The 22,880-nt window shown below is 42.8% G+C and overlaps 1 long non-coding RNA gene across 1 annotated transcript; it reads left to right on the top strand.

Moving 5' to 3' along the window:
* Positions 1-13,096, top strand: LOC308557183. The gene is made up of 4 exons (XR_013998804.1): positions 1-518; positions 10,180-10,404; positions 11,432-11,505; positions 12,166-13,096. It is a non-coding gene; the product is annotated as an uncharacterized lncRNA (long non-coding RNA).
* Positions 13,097-22,880: the final 9,784 nt, after the last annotated feature.

Raw genomic sequence — 22,880 nt, forward strand, 5'->3', positions numbered from 1 at the left:
CCCCAGCCGGGGTCGCTGTGCAGCCGCAGAGAGATGCGCGCGCTCGAGAGCAGCCGCACCGCGGCGCCTTCATTCGCCCGACGCGACACTGCTGCGCCCCGCGGTGCTCAAGCCTACGGGACTTCGCAGATCCTCACCGCTTATCTAAAAGCCGCCGAAGGCTTTTGCCTTTACAAACCGAGAGTCAATGCTTACCACCCCCATCCCCGGTGCATTTAGTACTTGCCCGTTTTAGGGATGGAAACTATTCACCCAAACCCAGGGTAAGTGGTGGGGGCGCTCATTCCTCTGGGCAGCCTATTTAAAGGGGGCTTCCTTCCCCGTGGGTCCCTGGCGATGGGATTGGTACTCTTCCCTCGACCCCAGCCTCACCACGCACCGAGTGAACAACATTCCAGCCCAGTGCCGCAGGCCTGAAGAAGAGCCTCGACAATCCGTGTTTCCGAATGTCCAGGCACAGAAGAATCTCGAGGCACGAAGAAAGTTCCCGCCCATCTCGACAGAACAGTGCGACTGTGGTAGGTGCAAGATTTTCTGGGCCTGCAGCACCCGGGCTCTCATTCTCAGTGATTATGCTCTGCTGGAGGGGTCCCCGACCCCTGCGTCTGCTCTGCATCAGCCGAGAGCCCGGGAAACGCAGCCCCCCCCCCCCCCCCAATAGTAAAGTTAGGGCACATGGACTCTTATTTCTGCGATGGAGTGCAGGCAAGACGGGACAACAGGAGTACTACGCAGGTTTCCTAATTCTGAAAATCCAGCACCGGCTTTGGAGGGGCAGCCTCGAATTGGAAACAAATTTCTTACCCCCCCCCCCCCAAATAACTGCAGCCCTGACCTACCCTTCCTTTGGGTCGCTAAGCTTGGGTTTCCCTGTGCTAGGTAAGACAAGGGTCTCAAGGTCTGTCCCATTACTAAATGTTATTCTCGTTACATGTTAAAATGTAGCACAGTATTTTTCAAGCACTGTAAACCTGATGAGCTTGACCAGAACTCAACTGGATGAGTTCAGCCAACTGCAGAGAAGAAAATCAACATGTAATTAACCAAATAGTGCATAAGCCATGGCTAAACCTCCCGTTGGGGAGACAGAGCTTGGCATGTGAACTCCCTGTCTCCTTTACTTGCCTCAAGTAAATAAAACGACCTATGGACAGCCACTTCTGGAACAGAACACCCCAAGCAGCAGACCCCCGTAGTTCACTAACACACCTGCGTGGGGAAGGTGGAGGAACTAGGGCAGGCCCCCAGCGCCCGGGAAGCCTGGTGACCCACCATCCCGCAGCCCACGCCAAGAGGCTGCGCTAACAGACCGCCCGGGGGGCCCGGTCTCCTGAAATCCTCCCTGCTACCCGGCAGATTGTGCAAACTCCTAAGCAGTTGCAAGGAAACTGAGGCACAGAGGGGTTAAGTGACTGGAACGAGGTCACACCGTGAGTGGTCCAGCTGCTGGCGTTACGCGTGTTGGCTTTAGGGACACATCTTGGCTTTTGGGGCGTTCCGTTTGGCCGGGTGGGTGAGGTCACCGTCTCCTCCGCCGAGGGCGGTCCTGGGCCATCCCGGGCGCGGGGGGGGGGGGGGGGGGGGGCGTGGCCCGCCAGCCCGAGCGCATCTCCGTGGGATCGGCTGCAGCTATCTGGCGGCGCCATTTCCCAAACAGATGGGCCCTCTAGGGTTGCAAGTCGGCTGCCTTTACCTGGTGGAGGCTCCGAGAGATTTTACATTTTACGTGTTGGGCGTGAGGCTGGGCTTCTTTCGTGGTGGGTGGGTCACCCCATTCTTTCGCCTTCGGCCTTCCCTGCGCCCGCGCCCCGCGGCGAGGGCGCCGACCACGCTGGACGCGAAGCTTCCCGGGCAAGCGCGACGGGCGGTGCCAGCGGCTCCTCGGGGATCCCGCGGGCCCTCTGACCCCAGGGGCTCAGGCGCAGCTTTCCGATGCCGAGGTCCCGCCTGCGACGGGAAAGCCCTTGCCTCTCAGTTTAGGGGAAGAGCCACGTCTAAAGCGAGCAGCCTAACCAACCGCTAGCCCGGGCTCAGCGCGTGTCTCCTTGAAGATCCCGGGGCCCCAGCGGGCCCCAGGTCGGAGTTGGAAAAGCGAAGGAGAGGTCCCGGGAGGCTCTGACTCCGCGGGGCCCTGAGCCGAGGGGGGCCGGGCCCCGTGCCCGCTCCCCCAGTGCCCGCGGAGGCCGACGCGGGGCTCAGCGCCACCTGCCCGTCGGGATGGCCGAGCCGCGGAGGAAGCTCGGGGGTGGCGCGGATGGTGCCTCCCTGGGGCCGAAGCGGGAGCCGTCGCTGGGCCCCCGGCGGTCGGAACTGTACCTGCGCGGGGCTGTGTGCTCCCAGGTTGGTGGGTCCAAAGCAGTGCGAAGCCTTCAAGCTCCCCAGACCTCTTTGTACCAAGTACAGAACTTGCTCCATGAGAAAGGCCTGAAGTCAATGAATGGATGGGTACTTCTGGAGTTCAGTAGAATGGCTAAAAACATGACACCTACAATGATAACCTACTGCAACATATCATCATTTTTTTACTCTTCTCCATCTACAAGAGTTTTAGTCAACAGCTGACTTGGGACGGACTGAGAAAGCTGTTTTATAGTACTGTGCTTCTCTCAGAAACAGCGAGAGGCACATCATGGAGGCTGTCTGGTGGGTGCCTTGGGAGAGACCCAGTTCCCTTTCTTTTATTGTTCTTTGGAAGATGTCTATTGACCTTGGACATTTTAGGAGAAAGAATGGAGCTAGGGCATGGCGTGCCCTGCTTACATCCCTAGCTGCTTCTGCTTCCAAAAGAAAAACAGCAACAAAAACTCAACCAAACAAAAACACCTGAGGGTGGGCAGTTCAGTGGTACGACCCCAGGGAAGGAAATTCCATTTGTTTAGTGCACATAACCCTCCCCAGCCACCTTTTGTTTACAACATAGGGCCTTAAATTTGCAGGACCAGTTAAAGTAATTCCTTGGTCTTTGGGATTCAAAATTTTGAAATTCTTGCCACTTGTGCATACGTAGTATATTTTGCACTCTAAAATAATATTTATGAAGCACCTCTTATATGCAAGGACCTCCACAGGATACTTTTTTCCCCCTCCCTTGCCCCTTTCTTCCCAATTTCCCTGTCTATTCAGTTCCAGTAATTTATTGCTCACTGATGTGTTGCAACTGCTGATGAGACTCTTGAAATGAAGCATCTGCTAATTGCTCACATTAGACAATCCTGAATGGAAACAGCAAAATCCCAAAGCCATTCATAGAGGGCGGTCCAGAAGCCACAGAGTGTCTCTAGGAAGAAAGACCTGCTCCATTGTCTGATCTGAACAGCAGGGGTCACTGGCTAAGCTGGTGTCTCACTCTGGTGGGAATTTATTGCCATCAGATAAGAGCACAAAGTCAATACAATAAAGCCTCTGGCTCTAAAGCAACAGATGGAACTGAGTTCCTGCACACATGTATGATCTTTCCAGAGACAAATCCCAGAATAAAAAGCCCTTTGTCATTCTTACTGAACAGACTTTTAGGGACACCGTTCCATACTCTGTGTTTGTGTGTTTGTGTGTTTCTCAATAATGGTAGAGTTTTATGCTGCCCAAACTAAGAAATTTATCATATTTATTAATGTGATTCATCCTTTTGTGACATACTCAGCTTCAGTAAGTTACCGGTATTCATAACAACAAATAAAAGTGTAAATTAGAAAAAGCATTTGTTTTTGGTTGATTTAGGCCTCATGGTGTAACCTGTCATTTCAAACTAGTATCCAGCATACTCAGACTCAACACTCTGATTGAATTTATTAGCACTAACTGGTAACAAAATTTCATTAGTAAGCTTATATTTCTTAATAGTTTGTACATCTCCAGTGGTACAATGGGGAGTGAAATATTACATAGAAATAACATTTCCACATGTTAAATTGGACTTCTGGTAATGTCCAGTCTGTGAAATTTCTAGTGATCATCTTGACCATGTTGTCCAGAGCTTTGCTGTTTTCCCTTAATTAATTAAACAAATTCATAAGAACTTCTGCTTTGGAAGAAAACAGGAAGAAAAGAGTGCTTTTATGGGTACAGTTAATTTATTATTATTCGTACTAGTTCAGAAACCCTTTCCCATGTCCAAGTTTGTCTGGATTCAAGCTTCAAAATGAGCAAGATTGTCTGATGTTTTCCTATTATCAGTTTCTTCCCCAGAATAAATACTGAAAATGCGTCTTTAACTCCCTTCTGTTTGGTATCATCAAGTTGAAACCTTTTACTTGCTATGCTAGTTATAGTTCCATTCAGAGGAGTTAGGCTTGGGGTGGGGAGAGGAAAGAAGTGTTAATCTTGCTTGCTTGTACCTTGCTAGTTTTCACACCAAATTTCCTTCATTTTGGAGTGTGTGCGTGTGTGCATGTGTGTGTGTGTGTGTGTGTGTGTGTGTGTGAAGGGGTGTATTATTCCCTAGGATATTCTCATGGTACCTGAAAGACTTGGGCAGGTAATCATTGGGATGTTCCATGGAATATTACCAGGCCACCACAGGCAGGAAAAATATTCTGCCCTGCTCTTCTTTTTAACTATAGATGATGTCATTAGCAGCCTAATGCCTTAAGGAATAAATTCCTCCCATTTCTTAGGGTTTAATTCTATCCATCCAATCCAAAGATTACTGGACCTCTACTATGTACGGTGAGGGTAATCAAAGGTCCCCATGTTTAAGGAGTCTATGGTTTAGTATTTGTAGGTAAAAGCAGGATTTCTAATTCTCTGCATTTAACTGAAAGGTGAAGATGGCACATATTTCTGAGGCACATATTTGCCTATTACACTTGGGTAAAGGGCTGTGAAGACTATGAAGATCCTCACAGAGAGAACTATTTGTTGCTGGGGACATGAATAACAAGGCCAAGGCCAAGGCCAGTGATCCATTTGCAGGCCGTGCCTGCGAACCTTAGGTACTTTTTGAATTGTGATAGAATACAGTCTTTTACATTCAGAAGCCTTATTAGAAACCAGACAATCAAAAAAACCTGTAAAAGATCTTGAGAGATTTCTTTTCCTTGCCTTCACAAAAGACCAACTTAAATTAACAAAGGGGGATTGCATTCTGTCCACCTTATACATTTACTTTTAGAGAAGAATATTCAGTGTTTTAATAACCCTACAATATAATAGGTACATGGGAAATTCTTATTAACCACCAGATAAATGCTGTATCCTGCACAGTTGCATTTCCCAAATCAACGGCAGGCACTTAGATAGAAGATGAAAGGAAATGGACTGAAAATTAAATCAAGTTAATATGAAACTTTCATTTTCATTCATGAATTGTTTTACCCCCAAATGCTTCTTTGTTGTTTATAGAAGTAATACATGTAAAAATTTCTGGCAACACAAATTATAAAGAGAAAAGTGGAAATCTCTTTAATTTCACTGCCCAGATCTACAAAAAAATGTGAAAAATAATTATGTTCTGCTAACTTATGAGAAAAATTAATAGTCACAAAGCTTTATATAAACACAATCAAATGATACGTTCACATCTGTAACAACTTTCTGTAAGTCAGCAAATGGACATCTATGTCATGGTAAGTTACCTTTGAATGTAGTATTTGAATCATATTCAGTTTCATGACTGGATTCCCCTGTATTGATGTCTCCTTTAGTTTCTTGCCAGTTCATAAGTGGCACTGCTTTTGTAGGCTCCGGGTTATGTGTATCATGATTAAGATGGGTCTGGTTAAGTACCTCACTGTCCAGATTTCTCTCAGCAAAGAAGTTTGATCATAATATCTTCTATCCCTTGGATAGACTGGCCACAACTCAGAAATGGTTTTCTCGTATTTCTCAATATGATATCTCCCATATCAATTTGGTTGAAAAGAAGAATTTTAGATTTGCAATGAAAAAAAATAATAATCCAATTGAGCTTTTCCGTTAACCTCAAAAATGGTGTGGTTAGAATTTGAGAAGGGTTAGCTGAGCCATTTTTCTGAGCCATTTTTCCCATTCATGTATTTCAAGTATCCCTTTGTGCAGAGAAGAATGTACTTTGAGAAACAGAACTTTCTGGTTCTTGGAGAACAAACTTGGAAGGCTCAATTCTGCCTACCATGAGGGTGATTGACAGGGAAGGTGGGGGAAGGTTGAGTCAGAGTTGAGGGTAATTGCTCCATGAGTTTATGTGGTTTGGAAGAGGAATGTCTTCATTCTCAGGTGGGTGTGGTTTTGGAAGAGGACAGTGTCAGAATACATCTGACACACTCATATGAGTGGTGCCCCTTTTTACATAGTCTGTGCCCACAAGACCTCTCATAAGGATCTTCACACTGGCATGAGATAACTGGAAATGGTTTAACATATTGTGCCTACCTATATGCACCTGTAGTCTACTTACAAGATTAGTTTAGCTAAAATAGGTTTTAGGTTTATAAGATACAATGGGCTGTCCTTTATGTGCAAGGATGGCCCTATTGAATATTGATCATTAGGATGTGTGCCATCACTTACTTTTACAGAAGTAAAAACCATGTATACTGATTTATGCAAACCATCTTTTCCAGATCTTGTACACATTAGTATTCATTTTTAAGATGCTAGGGTTAAGATGATGTCTGGCCATTGACAGAACAGCTAGTTTACTCAGGAATTACACATATGCAAATCATGGATACAGCACTGTATCAGGATGGGTTAAGTTATACTTCTGTAACAAGCATGACCAAAGGACAGAAGTTCATCTCCCACTAATGCAAAGTTTGCTGTTGGTCAGGGGGTTCCAGGGCAGCTATTTTCCCAGCTCAGGATTCCCAGCTGCTTTATTTTATGGCACTGCCATATCAGAAGTTGCTCCCATAATCACTTAACAGGCAAACAGAGGGCAGGTGAACCCATTCTAAAAGTTAAACACTTCCATTGGGAAGTGATATGTGTCACTTTCACTTACATCCCATTGGCCAAAATCAGTAAGAAGGCCACCCCTCACTTGAGAGGGGTGGGATATGCAGTTCTGCCCTGTGGCTGGAAGTGGAGAAGTGGATGTTAGGGAGAAATAGGAATACCTACTACATTCATGTACACATTTCCTATCTAATTCCATGCTTTGTATTGAATTTAAGCTACTATTGCTGATCAATAATTGTCAAGTGATGAGTAAATACTAGTAAGGTTTATAGGTTGATATGCTGTGAAGCCGGGGTTAGTGAAAAAATTGACAACTGGAAAATATTACTTGAATCTTTGTCTATGGTTATGCTTTGATTGGTATCAGAGAAGAGTCTATATGACAGCAAGCTAAGTTATGACCTGAATCCATTGCATTTGTAACTGGCATTGTCTACTAACACGAAAAAATAAAAATAGACTACTGTTGGGAGGGCTAGAGAAATATAAAGCTGTTCCCTGGAACTGAGAGGCCAGCTGAGGAGTCCTACAAAAGTTCCTCTACATTTCTAATTGGCAGCTTCAATGAACTTCTGTTGGCAGTTTCAATGAACTTCTGCAGGAACACCTATAGGAAATAAAAACATTACTGAAAGAACATAGCAAAGGAAATATGCTTTTAAAATGTGTTTACATTATGTAGAGAGAGTGCTTACAAGCATATAACCTGGAAGAGCTAAACTCTTTTTAAGAAAAAAAATGACTTCCTGAATTAATTTCTTTTAACAAAATAAGATCCTTGAGCAAACTGAAGTGTGTTGGGGCTATAGCTAAGAATACATATTTATGATATATTTTGTATAACATGCATTACTGGTCTTCATGGATTAGATTCTTTTTTGACATTTTGAGGTGATCCAGCTATGGAAATTTGTTCAATGAAATGTAAATTGCCAGGAAATTAGATAAAGACAGTAGATTGAGGGAAGGAAGATAAAGGAACCCTCTAAGCCATTTGGATGCTCTTGTTATCCACAGAAGAAGAAATGCCAGAAAGAGGAAGAACATGCCTAGACTCCCCTGGGGAGGGGAGTCAGAATCTTTTGTCACAGACAGGGAAATGAGGATTACAGATGTTTTCTTAGATTCTCTTCCTCAGCATAGTTGCAACCCAAGAAAACAAATTCTGTGGTTTAATTTGAAATATATATTTGGTACTGAGAGATATCAGCGTCCCCTAGCCTGATATCTAGGGCAGGCTGATGGTAAAAACTAGGCTGGGTTCAAATATGATTTCACCGCTTTCTAGCTGTGAGGTACTGGACAAGTTACCTAACCTCTACCTGCCTCAGTTTCTTCATCACTCAAATGGGATACTAATGTGCCTAGTGTGGATTAAAGGAATATGACACTTAGACACGGCTGAGCGTGGCTCAGCGGTTGAGTGTCACCCTAGGATCCAGGCGATCGGGGTTTGATTCCTGTTCAGGGCACATGCCCAAGTTGCGGGCTCGATCCCCAGTAGGGGGCTTGCAGAGGGCGGCCCATCAGTGACTCTCTCATCATTGATGTTTCTATTTCTCTCTCTCCCTCTCCTTTCCTCTCTCTGAAATCAATAAAGATATTTAAAAAAAAAAAAAAAAAAAGTATGGAGTAAATACTTTATATAACTATTTATAATTTTTTTCCACCAAGTAGTCTTTAGTGCATCATGTCAGCCAACTTTACTCATGGAGGCTTCCTCTGGGAATCCTCACGTGGATGTAATGAAGTGCTAAGCGACTTGCCCAGGTTGAAAATAAAGCCCCCAACCCCTGGGAGAGTTAGAATGCCACTCGGCCATGAAGGTCTGGGGCAGGCATGAACCCCACACCATCACTGCAGGGAAGGGAAAACAAACCTGACTTATACTTTACACACATTGAAACGAAAATCAGACTCACTAAATTAGAAAGAGATCTAATTATTTTTAAAATGTTGTTACTGTTGTTGGAATTTGAATTTTAAGTAAAAAATTGTATTACAAAATAGATGACAAGTAGTTGAAATATTAACTGAGGGAAACAGTCCTGGCACTCCAAGAAAAACTCTTGTAATTAATCTTCACTGGTAATCTCCTCAGGGTAACCATTACTAATTAGAAACATGTTTTGTCAACCCATCCAGATTCTAAGGCTGGTGATGGCAGGAGTACATATTTTTTATACCACCACAGCCCCAAGACTAAGTGGTATGTTTTGCATACAGCAAGTATATAATCGATGTAGTTTATTATTCTGCATTGAGAACTGAATATAAAACCATACACGTAAGGCAAACACAGAACAGAAGGATTTCCTGGTATGGAGCCATTCTCTTTTCCAGTCACATGCCATAGTTGAGAGACAGTCCAAGTGCAGAGAGTGAATTTGGTACTGAGAGCGTGAGCCACAACATCTGGAGCCTGGCCTCCACCCTGGGCCTTGACCTTCTCCATCAAAAACAGTAGACAGATAATGCTTGTAGGGAAATGATTCCAATAGCATAAGAGTATAACCTTGTAAAATCCACTCGGGCAGTGTGACTCGTGTTTTGCAGAGAAGTTCATACTGAGTGTTATTCGCAGCATGAACACAGTTTAACTCTTTGTGTACATGAGATAATTCTCAGCTCTCCATTCCTAGCCGCACCCCACCATGCTGACCAACATGGTTCTATAAATCGGTTTCCTTCCTACTTTCTTAGAAAGCTAATATGCTGAGAGGTGTTACTTTATTATGTGATTAAAACGTTGTGTTACTTGCTAAAAATTGTGCTAAAACATAGGTAACACGAATTTTAATATTTTTACCATTTTGAAGTGTACAGTTCAGTGGCATGAAGTACATGTGTTAACTTTTCAATCAAAGTGCTGTTCACACTTTGGGGAGTGCACTTTTCACTAGCACTTTTACCCAAGAAGGGAACAGGATAGCAGGGACACCCTTATCATTTAATGCAGGGGTGGGGAATGTCCAGCCCATGGGCCATATATGGCCTGCAAATTCATTTGGTCTGGCCCTGCCAAGGCAACTGCAGGTGGGACTTGAAATTCAATAAATCTAGGAGCTTTCTTTCATAGCTAATTTTTAAGTTGATAATTTTGTATGGCCCTAGAATGATGTTATAAATATCCAAATGGCCCTTGGCAGAAAAAAGGATCCCTGCCCCAGCTTGCCCCACCCCCACCCCGATTCAATGAGTTCTCTCAACAACAGCTTTGTAAATAGAATTTATTGACCAAAATGAAAATGTTGTACTATTAGCAATAGCCATTATTCTTGCTATTTTTTTTCTCAACAGAATTGGTTAGACTGGCTAATAACTTAATGTGGATCACAATTCCTTAAGCTGCGTTGACTCTTTACAACCAGCAAGAGCAGACACAGATCTGCTGACTCCTGAGCTTGGTGGAAGATTCTAGGATACTGTTTTCTTGTGGTAACTGGAGCTGTTCAAAGATCACCTTACGTCTTTGTGACCATGGTAGCAGAGACAAGAGAACATCACCTTCTTTATTCTCACCTGGTAAGACAAACCTCCGATCTTTTTCTCCCATTTGTTAAGATCTTATTGGTGCTTCAAGTTCCATTTCAAATACTGATCTCCAAAAGGTGGGGAAAAAATGATGGCAGTGGTAAGATACCATGTGTTTGAGAAATTAAGGAGCCAAATGAAGGAGGGGCCAGAGGCAATCAAGTGAAAGTATTTATTTATTTTAAATTTTATTTTGTTGTTGACAGTATTACAGATAGCTCCCATTTTCTTCCTTTCTGAAAGTGAAAGTTTTTAAATGTGCTTTTGTTTTAGTCTTAATTTCGAGATAGGAGACCTCAATTATTTAATAATGGAAATGATAATTCCCTTCCATGGAGAAACTGAAGTTTGTAGAGAAAAGTGATAGAGCCTAAGTGTTGGAAAAGATGTTTGAGGTCAGCTAGTCTATTCTCACACCCAGTGTGATGTCCCTGACAAGGATTCATCCAACTTCTACTTGAACACACACAGGGATGGGGAACTCCTGCATGAGCTCCTTTTCAAGGAGCATCTAACTACCTTCACTGTCCACTGCATTCATCAAGCAACCTTCATATAGGGAAGGATGCTCTATTAGTCTGCTTGGGATGCCATAACAAAATACCACGGACTGGTTGGCTTAAACAACAGAAATTTATTTCCTCACAGTTCTGGAGGCTGGAAGTCCAAGATTAAGGTGGTGTCAGGGTTGGTTTCTTGAGTCCTCTCTTCTTAAGTTGCAGGTGGCTACCCTTTTGCTCCTTTTCAAATGGTTGTCCCTCTGTGCACAAGCACTCTAATTTTCTTTTTTGTATAACACCATTCTTATTGGATTAGGGCCCCACCCTAACATCTTCATTTATTTAATCACTCCTTTAAAGACCGTCTTTGATTAGGAGCTCCTGAAGGACAGAAATCCTGCCTTCTGCATCTTGGGCTGTCAGGGTCTAGCATGGTACTTAGCACTCAGTACTCGAACGACCCCCAATGAAATGAACTGAAATGCATCTCTTTATTCCTTGGGCTGTCAATTTGGAAGCCAAAGCAGGAATGGATGAAAATGGTTGGAGAAATGGGAGAGAACGGCCTCATGAGGACACCTGGGCACATCAGGTGGGTCTTAAGTGTGTGATTATCTTTGAGATTTTATACTTATCAGTAATGCAATGAGTTTTCATTGTAATTGAACGGCATTCATATTAGAAACATTTGCCAACTATAATGTGATCATTTCTCATTTCCAAACAGGTAGGGGCAGATAATTACGAATATTTGACAAAGCCAATAGGTTTTCTTTAAATGGTTCAATGAACTGCTCTTTCTATTCTACGTAGACAATTCTTACCATTGTTTATGATTTGGGGGCAGGTTATTATATTCTAGATGACATATTCAATGAGGCATGCTCTTTTATTATTATTATTTCTTTGCCCTTCTCATTGAATGATGTTTACAAACTCTTGGGTGTAATAGGTTCTTATTTAGCAGCAGGGGATTCATCCTGCTTGACTAACGATGTATCGTTCAATTTCACCCATCACTTGCTCAGCTGGTGGAGCTTACATCTGGTTTCCCTGTTTCTCCTCATGTGCTCCTCTTTCTAATGTCATGAATGCCCTTATGCTTGGGCACTTTTATTTCCTCCATTGGCTTCTGCTTTTGTTCTGATATTTCTTACTACTTTTTCACATTGCTATTAATTTTGAAAGGTCAATTGTTAAATATACATGTACCTCCATAAAATAAATATTTCAATGCATGTATTATTTTCAGGTTCACTACCAGTTTCTTCATTTGGATCTAGTTTGGTGAATATGGAGGATGAAGGTTACCCTTCTTGGCCTTTGAATATCACATTTGCAAAATGAGGAAAGGAATTCTTCAGGACTGAAAATAAGGCTTGAGTAAATCGACACACTTCAATATTGCTGGTCACCACAGGAAATTATGGTAGCAATCAAGGGAGTAGTTGGCATGGGAAAACTTCACTTGTTATTTGTAGAGTAGTTATAGGACAGCTTAAGTGTCATATTCTGGGTGGCTTGTGGTTCATGGGTTAGACTGCCTAATCCCTGGAACCACAAGGGACATCTGTGAATCCACCGCTAGTTCCTAAGCTCAAGGCCCATAAGCCGTTGGTTGACGAGCAGATCCCTACACAAATTAGCAGGTGAAACTTATTCTAATGCCAAGAAAACTTGATGTTGGGGGGTTATCTAAAAAATGACAGTTTCCACAAATAGTTCATAAGATTAAAACAAGGAGACAAACCTCACATTGGATGTGAAAATAAAACTTGTGGAAAAAATCATGGCAAGCTGGTAAACCTGCAACAGTAAAATCCTTTTGTCAAAAGCATAGGAAATCCCCAACAGAAATATTAGAAACATATGTTAAGTACTTTTGCTTCAGAAAATAAACAAGTAATAATGGCCAGTGTTTTATTCAACAGAACTAACTAGGGTTAAAATAATCATTTAAAGTTGTTTCTCCATATGAAACTTACTTGACTGTCAGACTTCCAGAGAGTGCTCTGAACAATACCTTATTAATATTTTTTCAGATTTATACATTTCTGACTTTTTACACCTTTACCCACTCTGAGAGTACAAAAAATGTGTACAAAATGTGTGTATTTTTCTTAGTGAGAGCTGATAAAATGATAGTTTTCATATGAGAAGTATGGTTATCAAAGTTTTGCAAGATTGGGACCCTGTTGCATTTAGCTGTTAGCACAAGTGAGGGTATGTGGTTGGCGGGGGAGGGGGGAGGAGGGGAGCTATCCTCAAGAGACAGAATAAATGCTTCTTCCTGTGCTCTTCCTGTTTTTGTTATATAACTGAATACAGACATTTAAAGCGTGTGCTCTTGAGACCAGCTGTTGATTAGCAGGTTGCTGGGAGGAGTTTTGTGGGTGGGCCCGCCCTTTGCTGTGACGGTTAAAGACAACAGTAACAATGGCCACCAAAACACCTGCGACAACCCCGCAGCCCCATGAGGCCTGTGAGAAACTCGTGTGACCCCCCACTCTCCCCAGTGAACTGATGAATAGGTTCCCCCACTCTGTTCCATAAGGTGATGATTTGGGGACATTTTCAAAGGGAATAGGCCGCCAAGATCAGGTCTCCCAGTGCATGACCTCACTCCTGAGAAATTCCAGCAAGTTATTAAGCAATTTTATTTTTTTTACAAGGAGAACTTCAGTTTTCCATTCCTGGACCATTTTACACATGGTACTTGGAGACATGATTTTTCACTTGGGCTCATGAGCTCTGCCACTGCACTTATGACAGGCCGAACTGAGCAGAGCCTGGAGTGTAACATGCAAACAGACCCAGGCAAACTTGGCTTCCACGTCTACACAACATATCAATGACACTAGCTCTCCAAGGGAAACAGATATTCCTGTTAATTTAATATTTGAAAATATTTGTGTATAATCTTCTTATGTCCATTAGATTGGCATTGGAGACTGGGAAGGTGACCCAGGTGGTCACAGTACATAGAACATTTATGTTCTTCTTTGACGACTAACTCACCTCTGGGCTCCTGGGAGCTGTTTCCAATGGAATGGAGAGCAGAGAGAATCATAATTATGTCTCAGCCCTGGTTCATCACCCAATAGGGACCTGTATTTTTACATGTGCCCTTATAAATCTTTTAGCTAAATCAGGGCTCAAATGTAAAACCCAGTTCCCTAGGGAACTTTTTAATATAAACCAAAGTCTGGTTTGGGCTGTGTGGGTTTTTTTTTAACTTTGTGAAATGAATTTACTCATAATAGTTACAGATTTAGTACAAAGTCTTATTTATTTTACGTGACACTAACAACAAAAACAAAACAAAAAACAAATGAACAAAAAGCAGAAACATTTATTGAATACCTTATAACATATAGGTCAAATTTTATATAAATTTATATTTATGAAAATATAGTTTATCAGCTGATAGTATATTCGGAGGGAGCATAATATTTTGGGGCAATGAACTGTTCAGTTACTTTGCTTGGTTTTGTTTTTTAACTGAATAATGTTTTTACCTTCTTATCATATATACTCATAAGGAGATAAATTAATGGAATTATGACAAACTTGTCCTTTCTGGTTGTTCTTGTGTCCCACGACAACCATCAAACCTGATACCAATTCAGTTGGGTTCAGTATAGGTTAAATCCCAAGTAAGCAGTATTCTGGAGCTAATCTCCTAAGGAGTTCTACCCTGATGTCCTAACTATACCCAAAGGAAGAGATTCTGTCTGATCAGTGTTACGGGGGCCAAGCCCTTTTTAAAAACCTGTATTGGCTGATGTTACATTTCAAAGGCCATATAGAGTGATAAATTACTCAGAAATGAGAAGAGAAGAAACTGCTGCAGTGATGATCACTGGTTATAATCTTGCTAATTCTGATTCTATAGCTGTTCTTTTGGCTACAGATCTTTTTTATATTGAATATTCAATTTCTAATTTCAACCTCTGAATTTGAATGGCAGAATAAGTTACTGGAAGCTGTTAGCAAAAACTATGCTGTCTGGAAATGATCCTTGGGAGCTCTAGAATCCTACAAAGAAATAATAGAAAACCCAGGGACCTCTAAATGCCATGTGAACTGCTGAGGAAAAATAGCTTGCATTTTCTGGGGGAAAGGTGACTCTGTATTTATGTAATCATTTCAATTATGATTCTGCTTATTAGCTATAAATCCCAGAAGTCATAAGGTTAATAGGAACCTTTCCAAAGACACATGCGTTAAACTTAGGGAATAGGGTCATATATTTGCAGAATTCAAGGTTTATTGGGAGGGGTATCTGTCTCAGGTTAGTCTGTAGGAAACACTGGCTGTTGGCACATACTTTCTTGGCTTCTGATTTCCTTCTGTCTGCATCCAACACTGCTTGTTCCTCAAGCTACCAGAACCTACTTAAGCCTTAACGGTTGGACGTCCCCTACACCCAGCATCATGGAAGCAGTAAAGTTATATGTTCTACTTACCTAATTAAGAAAAGGCCTTAGCAAGCACGTTTGTAATATCAGTAATATGCTTTTGTATTTTAGTACACAATTTATGTTAGAGTAATTTTTTTTTGGTCTGAGTGTTTTTGTTGATTCACTTTGAATTTCTAGCTTTTAATTCAGTTTAGTTCAAAATTGGTTTTCTGTTTTCAATATGTGCTTAGAATCATGTTCAAACAGCTGCCAAGGATGCTGTCAATGAAAAAGATAGAAGTAATACAAATAAAGAATTAGCACATGAAAAATTTTAACCTCGAGAGCAATCAATAAATGCATATTAAAATGAGATTTTTCTTCCCCTATGAAATGATCCAAGACTTAAAAAAAGAATGTTGGTGAGGCGCTGATGCTAGGGCACTTAGCTGTTCTACTGTAGGAATGAGTGTCCTAAGAGAGAGATGAAGCAAAGGCCCTGAGGGAAGGATCAAGCAGCAGGGGAAGTTTTGGGAAGGATTAGCACTTGAGCAAGCACTTGGAAGAGGGGTGGAATTTAAAGGGAAGGAGGGTGGAAATGGAAGGCAGGGCACACAGCATGATGAAAGGTGGTACCTTTTCATCCTACCATGGTTTGTTGACTTAGCCATCCTAGCACATGAGCTCTATCTCAGACATTTGAATGTTTTTATAGTATTTCATTGGTTGAACATATAATTTATTTAATCCATTCTCCTACTGATGGACAATTAGATTGCTTCTAAATCTTTGTTGTCACAAACAGAGCTACCGTGAACATCTTTGCGTGTTTTCTTATGCACATTGGAGAGATTTTCCAGGGTATATGCTGGGGAATAAGATTGCTGAGTCATGGGATATGCGCTAAATAGATCTAATTGCTGTTGAGATGTCTGTGCCAGTTGAAATTCCCACTAGCAATGCTGAGGACTCTTATTTTCTCACATTCTTACACTTAGTTTTTAAAAATTTATCTTTATTGTTGAAAGTATTACAAGTGTCCCATTTTTTCCGCCCAACTGACCCCCTCCACCTCGCTCCCACCCCCTCTCCAGGCCTTCATCCCATTATTGACTATGCCCATGGGTTATGCTTATATGCATATAATTTCTTTGGTTAATCTCTTCCCACCCTCCATTCCTCGTCCCTCTTTCCTCTGAAATATGATTGTCTGTTGCCTGTGTCAATATCTCTGGATCTACTTAGTTCGTCAGATTGTTTTGTTCATTAGCTTCTTCTTAAACAAGACCCTTCAACATTCCCTGTAGTGCTGGTCTGGTGGTGATGAACTCCTTTAGCTTTTTCTTAACTGTGAAGCTCTTTATCTGACCTTCAGTTCTAAATGATAGCTTTGCTGGGTAGAGCAATCTTGGTTGTAGTTCCATGTTTTTCATCACTTTGAATATTTCTTGCCATTCCCTCTGGCCTGCAAAGTTTCTGTTGAGATATCAGCTGACAGTCGTATGGGTGCTCCCTTGTAGGTAACTAATTGCTTTTGTCTTGCTGCTTTTAAGATTCTCTCTTTGTCTTTAACCTTTGGCATTTTAATTATGATGTGTCCTGCTGTGGGCCTCTTTGGGTTCCCCTTGTTTGGGACCCTTTGTGCTCCCTGGACTTGTAAGTCTATTTCTTTCCCCAGGTAGGGGAAGTTTTCTGTAATTATTTTTTCAAATAGGTTTTTAATTTCTTGGTTTCTTTCTTCTCTTTCTGGCACCCCAATAATATGAATACTGGGCCTCTTGAAGTTGTCCCAGAGGCTCCTTATACTATCTTCATATTTCTGGATTCTTTTTTCTTTTTGCTCTTCTGGTTGGGTGTTTTTTGTTTCCTCATGTTCCAAATTGCTGATTTGATTCTCAGTGTCCTCTACTCTACTGTTGGTTCCCTGTAAATTATTCTTCATTTCAGTTCGTGTAGCCTTCATTTCAAATTGGTACTTTATTATGTCATTGATTTTCTCAGTTATTTTCATCATACTCTTACTAATATGGTTGAGCATCCTTATAAACAAAATTCTGAACTCTGTTTCTGTTATTCTTGCTTGGCTCTATTTCATTTAGCTCCTCTTCTAGAGATTTCTTCTGTTCTTTCCTTTGTGACATGTTTCTTTGCCTCCACATTTTGGCTGCTACCTGGTGTTTGTTTCTGTGTATTAGGTAGAGCTGCTATGTCTCCTGGAATTTGTAGAGTGGCTTTGTGTAGTAGGTGTCCTGTAGGGTCCAGTGGCTCAGCCTCCGCAGTCACCTGAGCTGGGCCTTCTAGGTGCTCCCCTGAGTAGGCTGTGTCAACTGTCCTGTTGTAGTTGAGTCATGGTTGCTGCTGGCATCACTGGGAGGAATTGACCCCCAGGCCAATTGGCTGTGAGGATCAACTGCAATTACAGCCAAAGAGCTGCTGTGCTGGAGACACCCCTATGGAGCTGGATTTACTTCAGTGGGGATTGGGGGTTCACCAAGTGCGCGCCTTGAGTGTGTCACTGGTGGATATTGTAGGGTTGTAACCCAGCATGGTCGAGTCTGACCACCGTGCACTGTCTCTGGGGCCTCGCTGGAGGTGCAAAGTCAGCCTGTGCCAGTGCCTTGCCCAGGGCCACCCAGCATGAGCTACTCAGCAAACCGTAGTTGGCTGCTGCTTGTGCTGGGCTTGGAGGTGTCCAGGAGAGGCCAAGCTATGAGCCAATGCAGGCTGCCGCTAGTGCCAGGCTTGGGGCCACTTATCAAGCCAGATGGGGCACGATGCTGCTTGTTTGAGAGATTTTAGGAAAGTCCTAAGCATGAGGCTAGAGAGGCCACTTGCATAGAAAAGCCCCTGGAAATGGCCTGGATGAGCTTGCAGGTGGGGAGGGGCGGGGCCTCCGGGAATCATGGGGCGGGGCCAAAGGTGTGAGTCAGGTGCTGGCGATTCCAATATGGCGCCTGCCTGCCCGCTGTGTGCGGGGAGGGCTCGCCAAAGGAGCCATGGCCTCTGCCAGCCCTTCTGCCTGGGAGGAAGCCGCCCCTCCACCTCTCGCCCGGATTTCAGGCAGGTCAGTTCCTCCCCGAGTGTCTCGGGACCTTTCAAGCTGCTGCCTGGCGCCGGGGCTCAGAGGGAGCGCGTCCCAGTGAGTCCGTGCGATTCCATGCGCGGGCCCTTTAAGAGGAGCTGCTGGGGCTCCTGCAGCCTCAGGGACCCTCAGCGACAGTCCCCCTGGTTTTCACAGCCCAAAGTTGTGGGGACGTCTCTTTCCGGCCCTGGAGCCCTGGGCTGGGGGCCTGCTGTGGGACTGGGACCCCTCACTCCTTTGGGAAACCTCCACCGCCAAGATTCCCTCCCGGGTTTAAGCCTCGGCACCCGGGGTGGGCCCGCGGCCACGTCTCCGTGATCCAGCCCTGCTCCGCCCGCGTCTCCGCCCCTCCTCCCGCTCTCGGTGCTTCTTCAGGTCCCTGGCTGTGGGGCTTCTGTGCAGCCAGATTTCAGGAGGCTCTGAGTGGTGGTGGTTCTGTATTTTAGTTGTAATTTTAATGTGGTTGCAGGAGGCAGCGGGTACAGCTGTTACCTACGCCGCCTTCTTGTTTCCTCTCTACACTTAGTATTAATAGGCATACATTTTTACAAATTATATATATGTATGTGTGTGTGTATACACATACACACATATCTTTATTGATTTCAGAGAGAGGAAGGGAGAGGGAGAGAGAGAGATAGAAACATCAATGATGAGAGTCATTGATCGGCTGCCTCCTGCACGCCCCCGACTGGGGATGGAGCCTGCAACCTGGGCATGTGCCCTGACCGGGAATTGAACCTGGGTCTCCTGGATCCTAGGTCAATGCTCAATCGTTGAGTCATGCCCGGCCGGCTACCAGTTCGTTTTTTTTTTTTGTATTTTTCTGGGCCATTCAGATTCCTTCTGAACTGCAGGTTTTCCCTTATTTTCTACTTTTTCTATTTCCTTATTCACTTATAGAGCTTCATTATATATTCTAAATGTCATGTTTTTCAAACTTCTATGTTGTTCTCATTTCATTCAGAAGTAATTTTAATTTAGTCAAATTATGAATCTTTTTGTTTGTGGTTTATATTTTCTATGACTTGTTTAAGGAATCCTTTCCTAATATATATCACAAAGAGAGTACGCTAACATTTTTTCTAGATATTTTGCTTCTCATATTTAAGTATTTAATTGGCCTGAAATTGATTTTTATGTATGGTCTGACATAGGGTTGTAATATTTTTCCCCAAAAGGATAGCCAACTCTCCAAGTCTATAAATAATTGTTTTCTGTTTTCTTTTTATGTATTTATCACATGCCAGGCAAACTTATACAGACTTCAGTGAGCAAAAACTATGGTCATCCTCTCAGTGACAAAGTGTGTGCATCTGTTCCTGTATGACAGGAATTCCAGAGCAGCTAAAAGATGGTGAATACAGATCTGACTGAGTTTGAATCCCTACTCTCTCACTTTTAAACAACACAGGGTAAAAAGAATATTAACAAAATAAATCAATTTGAAAAGATTGGTATGAAATGAATTTGACTGAACAGAAATTTGGGATAGAAATATGAGCTCTTCAATTTCAACTGGTTGGAAGGGCTGGATTATAAGGCCTCCCCTGGACTCTGGAAATATTAGAATAAAATGAAGAGGACCCTTGATAACAACCCCAAGAGCCTAGACTATAGAAATTGAACAAAACAATATCAGTGAGGAGCAAAGTATATGAAAACCATTTATTTTTAGGAAAAGAACTGTCTGCAGATAGCAACAGGACCTTACTCACTTAGCCTCATTCCCACATGACTTTTCCCTTACCTTCCCCGTTAAAGAGGCCAGAATGCTAAACACTCACTTTTCTTAGACACTTTCTGCCTAGGGTGGCCATGTGGCTCCACTCTGGCCAGTGATGAAGTGTACTGCATTCCTTCCCATGTGAAAAGACAAAGCTGCCTGGGCATAAGACCTTTAGCCCTCTGACCTTCTTCCTTCCTGGAAGTTGGACATGAGATCTCTTCATCATGTGACCCTAAGGACAGAGACTTGTGGCATTCTGAGCTACTCTTGCTGGCCTGGTGTTTTTACCTGTAGACTTCATGTGACCAGAGATAAAAAATAAACCCATATCTGTGTAAATTCTTGTAGTGAAGGTTTTATTTTTAAAATTCATTTATACCTGAACATATGCCTACCTGACACAGCTTTGATACCACATTCATCCATTCATCATTCATTCATTCATTCAATATTAGTTATCACTGAAAACATTTATAGTGATGATTGTATGTTAGTGAAGTGAGGGAAGATTGAACAGAGGAAGGGAAAGGAGAAAATGACACATGTTCCTTGTGTATCTAGAGTTTAATTTGTAATAGGAGCAAGCAGTAAGATATGACCACAGATTACAAGGCAGTTTATAATAACTGCCCCATGTACTAACATTTACCCCAAGTGTTCATCAGATGATCTTCTACAAGCATCTGAAATTCATTGTGGCACCTTGGACACTCCATAGACATCTGTGGGCATTAAACATTTGGTCCTAAGAATACGTGCCATGTGCTTCTAAAGTCACATCAGGGCTGTTTTGCAGTGTGAGATGTCCAATGGTAGATTTCCTACTACAGAATAATCCGTAGAAAGTTCCTTTGGAGCTGTAAGGCATTCAATTCAAAAGACGCAAGCAGCCCTGATGGGTGTGGCTCACTTGGGTGTGGCTTGGTCATCCCAAGCACCAAAAGGTTGCCTGGGTTGATTCCCAGTCAGGACACATGCCTGGGTTGTGGGCTCAGTCTCAGGTAGGGGCCCTGCAGGAGGCAGTCGATTGAAGTTTCTCTCTCACATTGATCTCTCTCTCCCCTTTCTCTCTAAAAAAAAGCAATAAAAAAAATCTTTAAAAAAAATAGACACAAGCATTCCAATCCCCCTGTTATAGCCACAGAATGGTCTCTAATCTATTGGTGTGTCTTTGAAAGATATAAAAGCAGCCTGCTGCTGTTTTGTGTCACCATCCTTTACAGACAGGCGGTGCACAAGAGACAAAAAGGCAAAGAAAAGCACACTCACAGCCAAGGGGCAGAGTTAGGATATAAACTCCTGGGATCTTGTTGTTTTTCATCCTGGTATGACTTTCATCATGACTAATTTCTTGTTTGCACATTTCAGAGGCTCAAAAATATTTCATCTTTTTGATTATATGTAGTTTTATTTCTTGGCCATAATTTAACCTAGAGTGTAGAAATATGTAATTGGACTTCTTGCATTACTGGCCAGTCCTCGATTTAAATTTATCAATGAACACTCTATTCAGTTTTTTTTTTTAAATCTCCACCTGAGGATATGTTTGTTTATTGATTTTAGAGAGAGGAAGGGTGGGGGAAGAGGGAGAGAGAAACATGATGCGAGAGAGAAACATCAGTTGGTTGCCTCCCATATTCGCCCTGACCAGGGATGGAACCAGCAACCTAAGTATGTGCTCTGTCCAGAAATTGAACCCTCAACCTCTTGGTGCATGGGATGATGCTACAACCAACTGAGCCACTGGCCAGGGCTCTATTCAGTTTTTAGTTCCTTGTTCCAGGTGAATAATTCCACAGAAAGGATAGGTCACATCACCTATCTTCCCACAGAGCGTCTTTGGGCTGAAGACAGGGTGGTAGGTGGAGTGGGGAAGTAAGATAAAGGCATAGCCATGGAGGGGCCCAGCCCTCAGTCATCCTTGGCCTAAAGAACTTCCAGGAGGATGAGTTGGGAGGCATTTAGAATGGTTAGTTCTTGGTTTGCATTAGTGTTCCCGCGAGGCTATTTATCAAGGGTTTTGCAATGATCCTGGTCTTGGCCTTGAATGTGCAGTTCGTGATTCAGGCTGCCCTCTGGTCTCTCCTTGGCATCTTCACTCTAATCGGACATGGGCTGAGACTGTAGAAGAGCAATCAAAAGTGTCAGGGTGCAGGGCTAAGGTTGGGTAAAGCTCACCGACCTATTAGCATGGTACTGAAATGTCTTCCCTTGGAAAACCCTCCAACTAAGATTTCCATTTCATACTCTGCTTAATTTCTTAGACCAAGTGCGGTCAGCTGTGGGAACAGGATGCCCTCGTCTTTAGGCTTTGACCCCTAGCTCTTAGAAACACATTGTCAGATTATGTGGCTGCAGCCTTTTTTTTTCTTCCCACCGTTACTCTTCTTGATTAAAAAAATGCCATGCTTACAAGATCTAAAGTTTATGATAAAGATTTTTATTTAGTTTATCATTTAAACTGTTCGTTTGTTTCAGGGATTGCTTGGTCCATCTGTGATGATCTCAGTGTAGCTTTCCTTGATATAAACAGAAAGGCTTTAAAAAATTCAATGAATCCCAGTGTTGGTTAACATTAGAATTGGCTCATGCTGAAGTTCATAGTGACCTCAGAGCACAAGGTTATCTTTTGAGATCTCTCTGACTTTGGGGAGGATAGATGGAACTGTGCATGGAGAATGCTGCTTGGTTGACTTGTTTTTTCCCTCCGTGATGTGAGAGGGGAAATCTCCCTGACTAGAAGGCTCACTTCT

Source organism: Miniopterus schreibersii (genome assembly GCF_964146895.1).
Source record: "Miniopterus schreibersii genome assembly, chromosome: 4".
Taxonomy (NCBI): Eukaryota; Metazoa; Chordata; class Mammalia; order Chiroptera; family Miniopteridae; genus Miniopterus; species Miniopterus schreibersii.